We start from the raw sequence: 14,269 nt of genomic DNA, 5'->3' as shown, positions 1-14,269 counted from the left end.
CTCTTAGTCGCGCATCCAATCTCCATCTTCTTCTCTTAGTCGCGGATCCAATCTCCATCTTCTTCTCTCAGTCGCGGATCCAATCTCCATCTTCTTCTCTCAGTCGCGGATCCAATCTCCATCTTCTTCTCTCAGTGCGTCCTTTCCATTTCTTCGTACACTCCATTTTCGAAACCCTATCATACCCATTTCACCCATCACTCTCCATCTTCTTCTCTTAGCGCGTCCTTTCCATTTCTTCTTCTTCTTCTTTGTTCGTACACTCCATTTTCCCTTTCTCTTCTCAAACCCTAATTCTTCTTTGTTCGTACAACCAAAACCAGTTTAACCAGTGTTGATTCCTCCTCTACTTCGACTTGTGATGCTCTTTTCTTCTTCCCTCGCAATTTCGAATCCACTATCCTCACCGATTTTGGTTGCAATTTCTACTCTCTTCAACCTCAACCTTCTGGATTCCGTCACTCTCACCGGATTGACTTCAATGTCCTTGGAACCTCCACTACTACTACTACTACTCCACTCATCAAAGAATCCGCTGGATTATCAGACGCTCCTCTTCCTTTCCTTTCTAATCCTTGTCTCTCTTTCAACTCCAGCGGTGAGCCCCGAACGAATCGCATTACTCCGTGAGTTCCCAATTAATTCCATCTTTATTTAATATTCAATTGTCCTCTTTCCATTTGTTTCAATTATTGAATAGAAAGTTACTTGAATGAACTATGTTCTAATAATTTCATGTGGTTCTGGTAAAGCACAGTGCATCCGGTCGAACTTCCCCCATTATGTAATTTTATGGAGGTAGTTTTGTAAATTGGATTGAAACAGGGGCTATTCAATGTGTATGCATTAAAATATAGGTATTGTCTTTCAATTAAATATAAATCGATTGAGCCTCCGATGTGCTAGTAAGCGTCAGATCTCCTCTGTGTATATATAGTTAGGTATTCTTCTTTTTTTTATAGGTTCTGCCATATATATCACGGTCTGAAGTTGTAGCTGAACTTGCTTTCATCTTCAGTTTCTATCACTATTTAAAGGTCAGATTTTGTTCGATTAGAAGAATGTAAATTTGTCAAGGACAATAGCATGCTTAGTTTAATTGTACTCAAATATTTTCAATAAAACAATTGCTTTATTTGTGTTGATACCATTATTTGTGTGGTAGATCTCTTGATTCATTTTGATGTTTGTATTTTGAAGACATACAAAGGTCATAATACTAGTTGCTATTCTTTTTATCTTGGTACGTTTCATTTTTTTTTAATATTTCACTGTCTCTATAATTGATTGTACAAACATATCTCATCATTCAATCACTTTTCAAGTTTTAGATTCTGAAATTTGTACATATTGGGGTTTTCCTTTTTCTTTATTTTGGATTATTTCAAATCTCCAAAGATCTTTCTTGTAACATTTGCATATTTTAGTTTATTAAAATCTTCGAAAGTAGAGGAGAAGGCTCCAAAAGCATTCTGTCTCTCATTGCCTTGCCCTAACATTATCATCTGTGTAAGATGTGCCAATGAGTAGACCATGTTCTTTTACTTTTTTTTCCATAGCTTTTGAACCACTTTCCCTTTCTCTCCTTCTCTTTCATTCTTCTTTTATGTTAATTGGAAGAAGCTTTGAGGCCTCTCTTGAAAATAATGAGGTTTTGAAGGGGATAGAAAGAGAGTGATGGTGGGATCCATCAAAGGTTTGGGATTTCACACAATGTTCGCATCACTCTTTTAAATGTAATTAGAGGTTGAGGAGTTGATCGCCGATCATAGATAAGGAGGGGCTGGTTAGTGGCTTGAAAAAGAATTCAGACAACATTAATTTTTTCTAAAAAATAAAACCAACCTTCTGACGGTTGGTTAACACTCCTCGACAGTCGAGATAGGGTAAGACTTGTATTCTAGTTCTGTTGGTACCTGTATTTGTGCTTCATCACTTCATAATTGTACTTTTATTTATCCCCTTTGTATGTTTCCATGTGTTTCATGTTTGTCTTTTATGTTTCTTCTATTTATATATTTCTTCATGTTCTTCTCCATTCGGGTTTGCTCTTGCGGAGGTTACACATTCATTGTTGTGCTGGTACTTTAGTTAATGATGTCTAGTAATTTTTGTTTTGCAAATTTTCTTGTTAGTGCTCAAGTTTGATTTCATACTGCCTTTAGCATAGCTTTACGACTGCAGAATTCAATTGCACATTGCCCTTTTTTATTTTGTTATTACTGATGGACTTATTTGTGATACCTTTAAAGAAGAAAATTTATGGCTATTTGTGTTGAAGTTTATTTTTTGATTATTGGTTGGTTTTTTCCCTCCACTTTTCTTAATATTTTGAAGTGTGTAATAAGGTAAGCAATTTTTTAGTCCCCTAAATTTGTTTTGTTGATGAATTGTTTCCTTTTTTTTTCTCGGTTTTGTTTTCAGGTTTTCATCATTATTCATTTGGTGGCTAAATATTACTCATGGGTATTTGTTCGATCTTATTTTGTTGTGATCAATTGATATACATAATATGCACTATAAATTTGTTAAATTGTTGGATTATTTTCTTTTTTAATAAGGTTGGAGGAACCTCAAGGTACGTTTTGTTAAAGCATATTTTATATTGATAAATTTGAAGTTGTCAAGTCTATAACAATGATAATGTTAATACGAGTAAATTTATAGAAACAAATTTAGTTGACTTAACTTCCTCATATTTACATGCTGGTTGCTCGGACTCTTGGAAAAACCTTACGTGCATTTTAACCCACGATAAGAGAACTTAAGGTTGTTATGACTTACATATCAGTTTTTGAGATTTTCCTTTATAACTTTTTCATAGACCTTATTGTAGTTTTTTGTTCTTCATTTTTGTTTGTAGGACGTTTCTAGAGAATGCAAGACCATGTTTGAGTGAGAAATTGGTCTCAATGAAATTGAGAGTTCAATGAACAGCACATACAATGCAAGTAAATCTACCTACTCAAACCCATCTTCTATTTCTAAAGCAGAAGGGCTTTCGGTGGCTGAACCAAGTGAGTGATTAAGTTTTTTATCACCCGTATTATTTGTTATCACTAGGGAAAGAAAGCTGAGTAGAAAAAGTAGAATGCCAAATGGAAAAAAAAAAGATTAGTAAGCAGCGTTATTATTTTAAAATAGAAAACAAAAATTAACATTATTGTTAAACCGAGCCATTCTCGAGAACATGAAATAGAATTGGATAGCTGCCATGCATCGTGTCTATGAATGTTAAGAATGAAACTATCGGTAGGGTTATAGAATAATCATTCTACAGCCTCAATTATGATACAGGGTTTATGAAATAGAATTTTCTTATGTATTAATAGTAGAAGATTCTTTGTCAAGAAGCAAAGCTTATAGCTTTGAAGAGTATCTAAAGGTTACAGAAGAGCAACTGAAAGCTTATGATCAGCTCTAAACCAATTTTCCAGCACAAAGCCAGAGTGGATCCCAAGTACAACGGGAAGGTTGTTAAAATCGAATCTCTTATGTCTTATTTCATAACTATTTAGTTTTGATCTTAACTACAACAATTTTCATTTTTTTCTAGGTGAACATTGTATGTGCTTAGAAATTAAGTGTTTTGAAAATTAGAGGTGAGCAATCACACTTAGAAACTAAGTGTAGAACCATAGAAATGTTACCCCATCGGTTCTAGCAACGCCTAGTTACCGCATTTCATAACAAAGAAAGAAAAGAGGCTCGTAAATGCAGACCACTTTACAATCAACAATTATAAAAAAAAAAACACATGCAATATGCATTAAAAAAGCTCATAAAAAATACAGAGTCAAGTCGGTTAGGTTAAGTAGAACATGTTGAGTTCCCTAGCTATTAGAGCTTTTGGGGGAAAACATCGCTTTTGGCCTAACCAAAACTCGACCATCTATTTTTAGTGTTTTAAACATAACGTCAAGTTTGATTGAGGGCTTTGAAAAGAGGAGGAATCCTCCTCGATCCACAGTAGGGCGAAAACGAGGCTTGTTGTCACTTCGAAGGAAGCAGTCAAACTTAGCATTGAGTTTGATTTTTTTTTTTTAAAGGTAATGATAATATTATACAACAACAAGGTGGACCTCACAGCCTGAGGTCAAGGCACAAGAGCGAACAACACTCACAGAACAAGTAGTTAGACAAAACAACCCATAAGTACCCAAAACAACCCCACATCTCGGGGACAAGAACTAAAACCAAAAGAAACCAACTAGTGTTCCAAACATTAAAAGGACAAGAAGAAGAGAGAAAGACAACAGAGATAATAAAGAGAAGAGAAACCCCACAGCCCGGGGACAAGTAAACGAAAAGAACATTAAATAAGACCATGAACACCATCGGACCAAGAAGCAGCACACACTTTAATACACGACCGAATCAGCTGGAATACAACCATAGGCTCTCGAACAGCACCTCCATGAAGACGATGATTTCGCTCCTGCCAAATGAAATAAATTGTAGCACACCAGAGAAGGTGCCACAGTTTTCTCCTCACACTCTTCCCAATACCCTGATTACAAATCCAAGATAACTCAACCCCCAATAACCAATTCTTTGAGAAGATGACATAAGCAAAAGGATCCTCGACCAAATCTCCCACCCAAAATGACAAGAAAAAAACAAATGATCACGAGACTCATAGTTCCCTCCACAAAGCAAACACGATAAAGGAATCGACCTATCCCACCGACTTAACCTATCTCTAGTACCCAACCTATCCCTGATGGCCAACCAAGCACAGAAGGAGTGCTTAGGAATATTTCCCCACCCCATAGTAAACTCGACCAGCCAACCCTACTATTATGAGGACGAATAGTCTCCCACGCACTGGCGACCGAAAAACTATCATGACTCCCCAGCACCCAAACCCACCTATCCTCAACACTCGGACTCGGCCTCACTCCCTGAATCCTATCCCAAATGTCCATCAAATCCAAAGAAACAAACGGCCACCTCCAATCACCATCCTGACCCATGAAATCCACCAGCCTCGCATTGATAGAACTAAGACATGCACAGCGGAAAAAGGAATCGAATTTCTACCCTAATTGCCACAATTAACATGTAACCCTAAACTAATCAAGTTAGGGTTTTAGGAAATATTGCCTTTGAAGCTTTCAAAAAACTTTGATACCTTCTTGTCAATTCAAACCGAGACCACCACTAGTACTCAACTACTATCCTCTTGGACAAAGAACTGGGTTGTGGGACCCAATTTGGTGTAGAAAGAAATGGAGATAAAATGGGATTGGATGGTAGAGAATTTTTTTCTTTTGTTGAGATGTTGGAGGATAATAAAAAAGGCAAAAGTCTTCAACCATTTGAAAATTCCCCTATTTATAACCTAATTACATGCAAAAATGCATGTAATTAATTTGCCAAATCTCAACACCTAATGTTCCACTAACTATTAGTGGAACTTAGTGGGCTAGGTGTCTACATCTCATATAGCCACATATCCCACTAAGAGTTAGTGGGATTATCCAACAAAATGTTGGATTTTTCCACTAACTTAGTCCAAGGGTAAAATGGTCATTAGATATTTCAAGTCAAAAGTCATACTTTGACTTTTCTTAGTCAAAAGTCAATATTTTGACTTTTTACCATTTTGTCCGTCTTGACTAATTCCAACCTCCCGAGCATGAATCCGCATTCATTTTTCCAAAATTCAAATCACATTTGAATATAAGGCCGGTCAAAGTTTGACTTTTCAAAGTCAAAAGTCAACATTTTGACTTTTTACTATTTTTGACCAATTCCATCAATTCCGAGCTTCTTAGTATGAATCCGGATTCATACTTATAGTATGTAAAACATAAAGCTCTATTTCTAATTAGAAGACCGACGACTATATCACTATATTTGTCGGTTTCTCTTTCTTCTCCCAATTCGAACAATTCGACTTATTTCATCACACTGTTCTAAGTTTAATCCATATGAGCTAGCAGGGGAACCTAATGAACCTATAGATCATGGACTCCAACGATTCAAGATTAACTAGCTAAACTCTTTTAGACCGAGTTAATCAACATTCGTTAACTAACGGGTCATTCCACTAAAGTCTCGTAGTTACACTCCCCTCACTATAGATATATTTGTGTCCATTTGATAAAACCATAATCAGTAAGTTAATCCTTCACAGGTTGCTCGTAACCTTGGCTGGGTCAAAATACCGTTTTACCCCCAAGATTACATCTTGCTCCTTAAGTCCCACTAATCCACTATTGAACAATTGGTTTAAGGTTCAACCTATAAACTTAATCCCTCTCGGGCCAATGAGAGGGTGGGCCCCTTGTTCAAGACTTGGATTCAGTGCTTAAGAGAACAACCTATCTACTAACCCTAAAGCGGGCAGGAGTGAATTCCACCTTGTACCCTATGCTCTCAACTATCCACCCGATCTTACCCCTGAAATGGGAGGCTTATTGGGCCAACGCTGATGGGCTGCCCTCACCTATGCAGATCTGAGGATAATCTCGTGTGAACAGGAGTTCATAGTTAACTCAGGATTAAGATTAAGTTACCTAGGTCATCAATAATCGAGATAATCAGTTTTAAACAGTAAACAGTGTTATAACTTAAAAAAAAGACTAATTCATGGTTCAGTCTTATGTAAACACTTTACATAGGATGCCTCCACTTTCATGTCTCTACATGAACGATTCAGGATCACCTCGTTTGTACTACAAAGTGGGCCGCATCCATAGTTTCTCTAAATAAGGCGCCCAACCTTAATTCATATACTATAGACTATTTAGGCTATATATACTCGAACTTGATCCACGTTTATGTTTACACATAAAGTTCAAGTTTATTCAAAAAATAGCCTTGGAACTTGATTTATTGGATTTAGGATTATAATATTTAATTTCTCAATAACAACTTTATTGAAACAGAATATGATTACAAACTACGAGTTTTAGGACAAAAAATTCCAACACGCATCCCGCCGACTACCCGCATCATAGTTCACCCTCTCCCCAAACTGCTGGATAATCGGCCCACCCTGAATCCATGGATCCAACCACACTCTACACTTCCTTCCATTGCCCACCTCCATCTTAACATGAGCTTTAAGGATATCCCACTTATGCAAGATTGCCCTAAAGTACTAAGATCGACCCACCCCAGCATCGATCTCCCACAGCGATCTCCCTTTAAGGATATATGATTCCACCCAAGCAACCCACAACTACCAGATTTAACAAGTAGCAACCACAATATCTTCAACGTGCTTGCTATATTCCAAGAAGATCCATCGCGAATAGCAAGACCTCCTTCATCAAAAGGAAGACAAACCTCATCCCAGACAACTTTAGCACCACCTCTTCCCTCCTCCTTACCTCTCCACAGATAAGCCCTCAAGCTCTTATCAACGTCTCTGTGGACTTTCATAGGAAGCATGAACACACTAGCCCAATAAACCTGAAGGCTCCTAAGGACTGAGCGAACAAGCTGAAGTCTACCTGCAAAAGATAACACTCTAGCAGACCAAGACCGAATACGACTCGTAATACGCTGAATAAGGGGAGCTCCGAAATCTTCCAGAGAGGAGAGGAAGCCCAAGATAACGAACATGGAGATGACCAATGGAAAAATCCATGTTAGCAGCAAGCCGAGAAGCTTCCAAACTATTAACCCCCACAAGAAAAATTGAGCTTTTAGCAAGATTAGCAAACAGTCTCGAAAGCTCACCAAACCTCTTAATAGTCTCTTTTATGAAACTCATAGAATGATTATCAGCAGCACAAAAGATCATCAGGTCATCTGCAAAAGTAAGATGAGTTAATCTGACCTTCTCACAAAACTGGTGGAATTGAAAATTTTGAGGCGGGCTATTCAACATGCGAGAAAGCACCTCCATGACCATCACAATAAATTTTTCCTCAACAACCTATCTACTAACTCTAGAAACTCTCGACGCACTCCCGATAAATTTTTCCTGACTTGTGTTCCGACGTATATTTATGCGTCAGAAAAGCCTTTTCTGACGCTTTTTATATATCTCTCAATGATTTTATGCATCGAGAGAGCCCTCGTTTCTTGTAGTGTTAGACAGAGAGCTTCAATGTGGTCGAGGGGAAAGGCATGACACCTTTAGGTGCTTTCATCAAAGGGAGGATTGAGGTTCTTATTATGGCACTAAGGTTAACTACCATCTTCTTCTTAATGCAATAAATCATCATTGTGCACTCTAGTGGGATGGTGTTGTTGTCAACCAGGCAGGCGGTTTCGTCTTCAAGTCTTAGTTCTTAATTCTTAACAACCTTTGAGTATTGATGCTCTACCCCAACCCTCATCCAAAACGATAACTAACACAATGGTTTGGAAGTTTTTGTGAAACATCATCTATACTTTTTCTTTAATGATCGACGAAAAAAAAGTCAGGAAAATGGTATTTCTGACCATTTTAAGTGTTACCAAAATATCACATTTGGTGTAGTATGGTATTGTTTTGAATATTTTTGTAAAATAGTGGATCAAGAAGTTTTACTAAGATAAAGTTTCATGTTGGAGAAAAGGATAGTGGATGGGAACTAAGTTGAATGGTCCACTTTTTTTTAAAAATCCTTTAAGGTTTTATGAAAACCTTTCACAATAAATACCTTTTCATAATCATTTTGTAAAAATAATATCAAATCATTTAAATATACCGAAAAATTATTTCATTTCGCATAAACCTTTCTTTATGCTTAAAAAATCATTTCATTTTGTCAAGGATCCCGAATCGTTCTCTACGCTTGGTCTCATTACCTCACGTTTAGACTACTGTATCAACAACATCTGAGAACATACAAATTCGTCTTTGTTGCTCATACCGCTAAGCTTTATACGCTCATTTCAATGCATAAGTCAGCTTCTTATTACCATGTAGTTCGTACACTCCATAGTGGCCTTCACTCTTTATGTGCACATAAAAGTTAGCATCATCTCAAAGAAACATAATATTGAAATCATAGTCATCAAATCAAGCTTTAACATTATAAATAATGCTTGAAAACATAACTTTTCATAGAAATCTTTCTGAAACATTCCTATATGAATTCTTCTTTCAAATGAGTAAAGAGAAATCGTAATAAAGTTTCTTAACATAAATTCTTTTGACTGAAAAGCACTCACCAAACTTTACTAAAGAAGTCCTTCTCACAACCATCTTTTTGCATGGCTAAACCAACAACACTTTAACATTTCAACAAAACTCTCGTCATCCCCTCCTTAGTTACCTAAATTCTCTTATTTTATAGATCCCTTATACTAACTTAGTCATGCAAATCCTTAATATTTAACCTAGTCATGCTCAAATCCTTTATCTTACATGTTAACCCATGTCAAATCAGATTTGACATTTTCTTTACAGACCTTGCTTCCCGCCTAACCCAAACCGTGAATAAATTCAACCACTTAACATTTCTCGTGAATAACCTTATCTCTTGATTATATTTTTATTATAAGAAACGTTCCACGTGAACTAACCAACTTTTACTCGCATAGAACTCTTATCGTGAACTTAAACTCCAAGGCTTCCTCGTAGACTTCTTCTCCACGAAACACTTGGTTCTTCTCACGAAGACCACCCAAAACTCCTAGTCTAACACTCAAAACTTTCATTTCTTAACTTACGCAAAGACTTTTTCGCTTCTTATCGCACAACTTCTTTCGCGAACTACCCACTTATCGCAAAAAAGTATACTTAACCGTAAAAGATCATATCACTTAATCTTTCCATGGATTTATTCGAACACCAACTTCTTAATTCTTAGCCGAATTTTACTTCCTTACTCGAATTAGAAATGAGTCGCACAACTTCCTTCGCGAACTACCCACTGAATCGCAATAACGTATACTTAACCATAAAATTTTTTATCACTTAATCCTTTTCATGGATTTATTCAAATGCCAAGTTCTTAATACCTAGCCAAATTTTACTTCATTACTCAAATTAGAAATGGGTCTCACATTTAGAGCCTATCGCTTCTTTAAGATACATGATCTTACCGATTCAGAGAAATTAACCACAGGCGTTATTAGTTTTGATGATCTGGCATTGGATTGGTACCAAGCACAAGAAGAGTTGGAAGTTTTTAAGAATTGGGCAGCCCTGAAAGAACGAATGCTTGTACAGTTTCGATCAATTCGAGAAGGAACTTTGGTTGGAAGATTTTTCTCAATCAAACAGAAAACGAATGTAGAAGGATACCGTAACCGATTTGATCGCTATTTAGCTCTGGTAGAATTTCTTCAAACGGTAGTGTTAGAGGAGACTTTGATGAATGGGCTTAGCCCATGAATAAAAATGGAAGTGGAAACCGTGGAACCGATTGGGTTGGCCCAGATGATGAAATTTGCGTTGAAGATTGAGAATAAGGAACTAGTGAGAAAAGAGTGTGGGTTGAGCAATGCGTTTCATGTAAAACTGCAACTCACCCTACCTATTGTGGAAAACAACAATACAGTGATGACTCAGGAAGAAACCAACAATGGAAAGTCTGCTGATGAGAGCTATCACCCTGAAGGGAGTTACTGATAGAACTAAGACATGCACAACAGAAAAAGAATCGAAATTCTACCCTAATTGGGCTTAATTAACAAGACTAAACCAAAAAAAAGGTTTTTAGAATACTTACATTCGAAGCTGCATTTTATTCAAACAACCACTAAGTTTGACTTAGTATCCTCTAGACTCATAATCGAGTTGTGGGACCCATTGGATGAAAGAACCGGACGAGAGAAATAGATGAAAAAAAATGGGCGTGGTTAATTTTCTTTGTTTTAAAAAAGTAAATAAGAAAAAGAAATTCCATTTGGTGTGAAAGCCCAAATTCAATAGTTAACCCATCAAATTAGTTCAAATGCCCCATTTATAAGGATTTTTCATTCAAAATTGAATGTCCATGCAATACTAAAGTCCAACAACTCAAAGTCCACTTTCTCTAGCAAGGACTTGATAAAAAAAAAGAGAATATGAGTTAATAGGAAAATGAAAGGGAATTCCTTGGAAAGTTGGTTTGTGTGTCATTAAAAGTCAAGGTGGAAAACAAAGTACAACATATGGCTAAATGTGAGAGTAGGCGTGCAAGACTTCTAGGCGACTAAGAAAAGCATGAGAACCTCTAAAGAAAGGTATTGGATGGCCAAGGTTGTGTGTGTGTGTGTGTGTGGCTGAGAGGTGTGGTGTTGCCAAGGTAACCTCTAAGCACACAAGGAACGCTAGGCAAGATGGACATAATAGGCGGCCAAAGGAAAGGCAAAAGAATCTCTAAGGATTCAATTATGTGGCCAAGTAGTAAGGTAAGAACCTCCAAGAACATGTCAAGGCGCCAAGCATGAAGATTTGTAGGTGTAGGCAAGAAAACCTCTATATAAAGAGTTGTCATGAGTGGCCATTTGAGCTTAGGCGAGATGGCTTTACTCAACGAGATGACTTAAGCTAGGCAGTCATGTGTACATGTCACATCCCAAACCGTACTGCAACGAAAATGTCAAAGTATTAGGAATAGGATGTGAGTTTGTTACAAGTTTGAAATTTTCTTATCGCAAAATATTATTCTCAACTCCTTTTATACTATTAACAAAACTCAAAACGCAACGGTGGTCAACCTAAACAGCAAGTATAATAAATACCTACCAAGATGTTTATTAATAACATGTGTTTGATACATAATTACAACACTTTGACCAAACAACCAATGCTTAACTATTTTCAAAACGTCTGGTCATCTCGCTGCAAATCCTTCAGCCTTCTTCTCTACTTGGCCTAAACACCTCATCTTGGAAGATGAATTTTTGAAAGAATGTCTAAAAGACTAAGGTTTTATGAAATCCTTTTCGCAATACCTTTTCATAAACATTATTTCGCATAAACAGCATCAAATAATTTTATCTCGCATAAACCTTTCTTTATCCTTAACATACTCATAACATAACAATTTCACATAAACACACATTAGTTATCATTCATTCCTTTCACCAAGGATTCTGAATCGTTCTCTACACTTTGATGTAGAACATCTCCCTTCTTGATGTTTCTTGAGTTTTATCCTAGAGGAGGGGTTTGAATTACCATTTTTATAGTTTAGGATTAGTTATTTGAATTACCAATTTTGTATCTTGAGTTAGTTATAACTAACTCAACTCCAAGTTAAACTAACTCAACCCCAAGTTAGTTTAACAACTCTTGTAATCTCCAGCCTATAAAAAGGCTTCTCATTTTCATTAATAAGACATAAAAAAAAAAGAGGCATTATACATAAAGGTTTCTAGCTTTGCAATTACTGCATCAATTGGTATCGGAGCGTGATCCTAGCTCACTCTTCCCTCAAAAAACTTGGATCCTACCACTCTTATCCATGGACGCGGAAGCCTCCTTCAACCAACGCTTGCAGTTGGTAGAACAAGTTGTTGAAGAACTTCGAAAAGGGCAGTCAGATATACAACAATCGTTAGTAGAATTAACAAACCTTTTTACCCGATTTCATGTCCAACGTTTAGAAGAAGCAATTCAGCCCCCAAGAAACCCAATTGCAGCAAACCAAGAAAGACAAGAAAGATCAAGAAACCCAATTGCAGCAAACCAAGAAAGACAAGAAAGACCAAGAAACCCTGCTGTAAACCAAGAACTACTAAGAAATCAATCTATTCACATCCACAATAATCGATTGTATGGAAACAACGTACCTGGACATTTCTTAAACGATTCTGACTCTTCCGATGAAGACAACTTGCTGAACATTCATCAAGAACCTCAACAAAGGCTTGGACTTCGACCATACTTTCAAGAAGATCAAGAAATACGTATGAAAGTGGATCTCCCTACCTTCAATGGTCGAATGGACGTGGAGAAGTTTCTTGATTGGATCAAGAACGTAGAAATTTTTTTCGACTATGCCAATACACCCGAACACAAGAAGGTCCGATTAGTTGCTCTCAAACTTCAAGGTGGCGCAAGCGCTTGGTGGGATCAATTACAAAACAATAGACGATTATTCGGTAAACAATCTAAAGATTAACTGAATATCTTATAAAAAGATGTTGTCGTAGGCTTAGTGGTGACAGGTGAGAAAGTAAGTTGTGTCTTTTATGACTCTTAAACGTTGAAGTCAATCAATGAGTTCCAAATCCAACCATAGTTTATGAAGTTCAATCCAAATTTTATAAATTTTCTTTAAATTTGAAAATGCAGAAAGTGATTAGTTGTCAAATAAGTCTAAAAAGATTGGAAGCAAGGACTGAATTCACGAGCTCAAGCCAAAAAATAATTAAATGCAACAAGTGAAGAGATCACAAGTGGAGAATGACTCTCGTTCTATGAAGCTATAATAATATATTTATAGATATAATTGATCTAATTTTTACCCCATAAGTTTTTATCTAATAAATACAATTAGTTATTTTTCTAGGCTCCACCTTTTAAGTGGTACATTGGTTTGAATCTTGACAGTAAAGCTCTTTCCTATGAGGCTATTTTCTTGATCTAATTGTGTTTGCCCCTATTTGATGTTGTTGGTGTCATTTGTTTCAAAATCATCCCCTAAAGAAACAAAATCCTAACTAAATATTTTGAATAGATAGCAAAACCAGCCAACATAGTCGGATACCCCCAATCCGACACCAAAGAACTATTGGTAAGTTGCAAGGGCTCTTGGAGCATGAAACCATATGAACGAACATAGATGATTTTTGCCCCCAATTTTCATGGTACAACCTTGAGGAAAGGACAAGGTTCATGTGAAGCCAAGATATTGCACATGTAATAATTAAGTTAGGAATGTTTTGAGGAGATTGTTAGTAAACGTGGAAAAAAAATATTACATGCTTCTTCAGTTGGGCTTTTCTCTTTTGGACATTTCTTCCTTGATATCACAATATTTAATTGCATATATTCTCAAATTTGATACATCAACTACTAATGATGCCGCTTGTAAAAAAAAAAAAAACGATGCCCAACTTCGGTGAACATTCTAGGGAGGAGGTTAGATATATTCGATATTATATTAGTAAGTGTTTCAGCTATATATACATATATCTAAGTATAGATAGAATTGACAATCAGACACACTAATTAGATTTGCACCAATTATTCAAATTGGAAATTATTTTAAAGGGTGTGGAATTCCTACTTCCACATCGCATTTAAACCTCTAATTGTCCTTCTATTTGTAGCAATTTGGCTTCAACCATTTTCCATTTGTTGTTGTTTGGATGTACTTTCAAAGATGCTCACAACAATCCCTACTTCAAACTCATCCCTTATGTGATACTCCTTCACCTG

The 14,269-nt window shown here is 36.5% G+C and overlaps 1 long non-coding RNA gene across 3 annotated transcripts; it reads left to right on the top strand.

Moving 5' to 3' along the window:
• The first annotated feature begins 421 nt into the window (after nucleotides 1-421).
• On the top strand, nucleotides 422-3,724 carry LOC116405789. Of its 3 annotated transcripts, none has more exons than XR_004218889.1 (4): nucleotides 422-598; nucleotides 2,425-2,466; nucleotides 2,864-3,017; nucleotides 3,386-3,724. It is a non-coding gene; the product is annotated as an uncharacterized LOC116405789 (long non-coding RNA). The 3 variants fall into 3 exon arrangements; XR_004218887.1 differs by lacking the exon at nucleotides 3,386-3,724 and adding an exon at nucleotides 3,333-3,348 and having other exon boundaries at nucleotides 423-598; XR_004218888.1 differs by lacking the exon at nucleotides 3,386-3,724 and adding an exon at nucleotides 3,336-3,347 and having other exon boundaries at nucleotides 423-598.
• Nucleotides 3,725-14,269: the final 10,545 nt, after the last annotated feature.

Source organism: Cucumis sativus, unplaced genomic scaffold (assembly GCF_000004075.3).
Source record: "Cucumis sativus cultivar 9930 unplaced genomic scaffold, Cucumber_9930_V3 scaffold31, whole genome shotgun sequence".
Taxonomy (NCBI): Eukaryota; Viridiplantae; Streptophyta; class Magnoliopsida; order Cucurbitales; family Cucurbitaceae; genus Cucumis; species Cucumis sativus.
Note: the sequence above shows the minus strand (reverse complement) of the source record. Positions and strands in the feature narration are given on the sequence as shown.